General features: G+C 34.5%; 1 long non-coding RNA gene across 2 annotated transcripts; it reads left to right on the top strand.

Annotated features, from left to right (window-relative positions):
• The first annotated feature begins 313 nt into the window (after nucleotides 1-313).
• Nucleotides 314-3,425, top strand: LOC113287245. Of its 2 annotated transcripts, none has more exons than XR_003329886.1 (3): nucleotides 314-1,758; nucleotides 2,446-2,516; nucleotides 3,205-3,425. It is a non-coding gene; the product is annotated as an uncharacterized LOC113287245 (long non-coding RNA). The 2 variants fall into 2 exon arrangements; XR_003329885.1 differs by having other exon boundaries at nucleotides 2,446-2,519.
• Nucleotides 3,426-4,055: the final 630 nt, after the last annotated feature.

The following is a 4,055-nucleotide window of genomic DNA, read 5'->3' as shown; positions in this document are numbered from 1 at the left end:
GATAATAACTCGATTAGTTTAACACGAACGTTAATTAATAGAAATTAATCTAACAATGATTTAGATATGAAACTAGTATCGTTAGATAGATCTCGAAAAGTTAGTGGAATGGGCTACTCGAGTATGTCATTCGGATATCGGATAAAGAAGATATCTCCAGATTAGTTTGAAGGGCAAAATAGTCTTTCACAAATAGACCGACCTGGGGTTCCCTTAGCTAAGAGAATTGTTGCAATAGTGTTATCCTTGATCTTATCTCCACCTAATCGAGAAGATAAGTAATCTTCTTTCTTATTTTTCTTTCTTATTCTCATTCTTCTCTTTTCTTCTACTTTCTTCTTCTTTGCTTTCCTTCTTCTCTGTATCTCGGCGACTGTTAAATCTGAGAGTTGATATTAGGTTTCTGAGATCGAAATAAGGTGAGACTGATGATGAATCAAGTGAAGGCGGTGTTGCTGTTTCTGGTTGATCTTAGGAGGAAGTTGAACCGAGAAATTACTGAGTTGGGGTTCTGTGAGTTGAAGATGAACTGATTCAATTGAATAAGAAAATATTAAGGTATGGGTTTCAATGAGTCTGATGTGAAATGGAAGATTAGGGGTTTGATTTCGAAGAAGAGCAGTTGTTCGACAGATTTAGGAATTAGGGTTTAGAGATTGAGTTCATGTTGAAATTGATAAGTGATTGGGTTGTTGGTAGGTAAAGATTAAGAGGGTTGTTATTAATTTGAAGTTTTGGAGTTTATTTGATAAGTAATTGAAGGGTTAGAGTTGCTACAGAGGATTGAGAATTAAAAGAGGATTTACTGAAGAGCTGGTAGATTACAGTTTTGAAGAATTTGGATTTGAGGGTGTTAATGGAGTTGAGTATGATGATTGAAGCTGTTGATGAAATTAGGATAATTTTGGTGTTGATTCAAGTATTGATGCAGACTCAGGGAAAGATTGAGATTAGGGTTGTGGATTTGATATTTCTGGAATTGATTTGTGAAAGAAGAAAGAAGCAATTTCAGTCAGGGTTCTTAATAAAATGAAGACTTAGGGTTCATGGGTTTGAGTTGCACGTGATGGAATTTGGATTCAGTGGATGTTGCTACTGGGGTAAGCTTTTGATTGCGTTAATTTTGATATTTGAAGGTTGAATCATTGAATTATTAAGTTTGTATAATTATTATTGAAAGTGCGTTATGAAGTAGATTTGTGGATGAAGTAGATTGTGTTGAATTACTGTGAACTATAATGAATAGAAAGAGTGCAAGGATGTGGTGTTGCAGATGTTGTTGGTGCTGAGTTATTTGAGATGAATGTATGTGCTTATGAATTGGGAGAATGAGAAGAAGATGAGATGGGTGTTTCTCTGTGAATGGTAGTGGATATAAATGGCAGGTGATGGGGTTAAGTGGCTGATACATGCAGAGGAAATTGCTGGTAGCAATGGAACTGAAGTTGAATTACCGGAGGCCTGAATGGAATGGTGTTGTGGTAAATGTGCTGATTGTGGAGTTATACTAATGTTGTATTGCAGAAGTAGATATTTGAGGCAGGTGGTATGCTTGTTGACTGGTAATGATGGCAGGAACTGAAATGAGAATATTGGATTGAGTTAAAGGAAGGTAGGCTGTAGCTAAGGTTAGTGATACTGTTGTATGGGAATTTCATAAGAAGCCTGGTGATGGTTTTGTTAGTTAGAGATGTGTTCTTGGATGTAGTTGTATGGCTTGAAGGCAGTCTCTATGAAGGCTTGTAACTGCAATTGCAGGTAGGCTGTTATCTTTGTGATTCCATTTGAAGCTTATTTGAATGATTCTGTTGATGTATTATTAGTTTGAAATTAAAGTTAAGTCAAAGTTGTAGAGTTTAGAGTGTTGGTGTTGCATAATGATTATGCATTAGCTTTCTTTGGCCTGAGCAATGGCTCTGGCCTATGCAAGAGTTGTGGCCTTGTGCCATTCAGCCTAGTCAGGATCTGACTCTAGCTGACTTAGTCCATCTGACTGAGTCGAATCGGGTTTGACCCACTGAGTCACTAGTCTTCACTCGTTGACCATTGACCCTGGACTTTGACCTGACATTGACTCTGTTGACTGACGTTTACTGTTAGTTGACCCTTGACCGTCACTTTTACCGTTAGTCGACTTAGTTGGACCGGGCCTTATATTAAGGGGTCAGTTTAGTGGACTTGGGCTTAGACCTAGTACTCATATTTTGAATGTTTGGACCCTTATGGTCCGAATTAACCTTTTGCTTCTTCCACAAAGTTGTAGGTATTCACAAGACTTATCTAATAGACCATAGAACCAACCCAATTCAATTTAGTAAACTTTAGTTATGCTAAAGATAGATAAATAAAAGATGTAAAACCTTAAATGGGCCTAAAATCATTACTTTTATGATTCTTATGTGAGCTATTTTGGCTAGATTCTTAGAGTTCTTGTGTGATTAACAGTTAGTATTATTAACAACGATCGATTCAAAGGACGAACCAGCGGAGGTAGGCGTGGCTTGTCATCAAAAGAGGTGGTAATACATTTGACTCTTTTGTAACCATTATTGTTTCTTTTACAAAAGTTTATGCCTAACAAACTCATGCATTGTCAGTTTATGCATTCCATGCTTTATTTAATTTGCATTATGATTACTCTGTTGATTCTGTTAATCTTTCCATGGTTTGGAAAGGACCTGTAATGTTTTGTTGTCAATATGAATTGTAATGGGAAATGAGAATTTCCATGTGTGGTATATAGGATACGCTTCTTCATATTTATATCTACATGAATTCAGCTTTTACTGCTTAGAGTGAGTCATCATGATCTTGGTGATATCAACAGCTATTGAGTGTGGTTAGAACGAATATTATACATTGTTTGAAGAAGGATTTTGTCCATATACATGTTTGTTTATTTCAATGAGGATAGGCTCTTTCACATTTATACCTACATGAATTCAGCTTTTATTGCTTAGAGTAGGTCATCATGGTATTGGTGATATCAATAGCTAATGAGTGTGGTTGGCATGAATATTATACATTGTTTGAAGAAAGAGCTTGTCCATATTCATGTTGTTTATTTCAGTGACTTGGTCACTTTTTAATGTTTGGGAAAACATTATTGTTTTTCAAATCTTGCCATGATTACATGAAAGATAAATGTTATTTCTGCGGGGCACCCCTTTTAGGGATGATGTGCTCACTCATTCCCACTTACAGTTTCAGAGACAGATCAGAGTTGCGCAGCGAAAGCCTCAAGTGTTGACTTCGTTAGTTGGTTAATTTCTGCTATGTATGACCAAATGACTATGGTATATATATCAATTGAGAGGAGTTCTTGTATATTTATATTTTGAGCGGGGCTAGTTTTGGGTTAAGTTTTGTAACAGATTTCTTAATTGAATGCTTAAATATATGAGTTAGATTTTTGGTGCCTCTTATTTAGTTAATCTCTTGGATTAGTCAGTTGTTAGCTTAGGGGGAGCTACAATGTTGGTATTAGAGCTCACTATTAGATCTTATATGGGAAGAGATAAAAATAGCCCGTGCCAGTTAGTGAACTAGTTTAGTCTAGAACTGGGTTGGGTTTGTGAGATAAATCTTAATCACTAAAAGTTATCAATAATTAAAAGAATTATTTGATTTGTTTGTTTGGTTTATGTAATGAAGTAAAATTTGTAGGGTACACCTATAACTTTAGCTAATAAGGATTTGAGAATAATTAATCTAAAAAATATGAACACGTAGACAATCTAATACTATAAAAATAGTGAGATTAGTATTATTTATAAATCTTGAAAGTCACATAGAAATTTACTTAGTACCTTGATGTAAATGTTAATAATATTGTTGGGACTTAGTAACATTTGTAAGAGTAGTTAGAATAATAATTCGACCATCATTATTAATAATAGAAATATTGTGATGGTAATCATGGATGACAATAATAGTAATAATATTTTTTAATAAAATAATGTTAGCATTTATCAATTAGTATCATATTGAACTTAGCTAAACTAAAATTTCAATAAGGATATATAACGATAAAAATAATAAATATGAATAAATAG

The sequence above is a fragment of the Papaver somniferum genome, chromosome 6 (genome assembly GCF_003573695.1).
Source record: "Papaver somniferum cultivar HN1 chromosome 6, ASM357369v1, whole genome shotgun sequence".
NCBI lineage: Eukaryota > Viridiplantae > Streptophyta > Magnoliopsida > Ranunculales > Papaveraceae > Papaver > Papaver somniferum.
The sequence above is the reverse complement of the archived record's forward strand: the minus strand, read 5'-3'. Positions and strand labels throughout refer to the sequence as shown.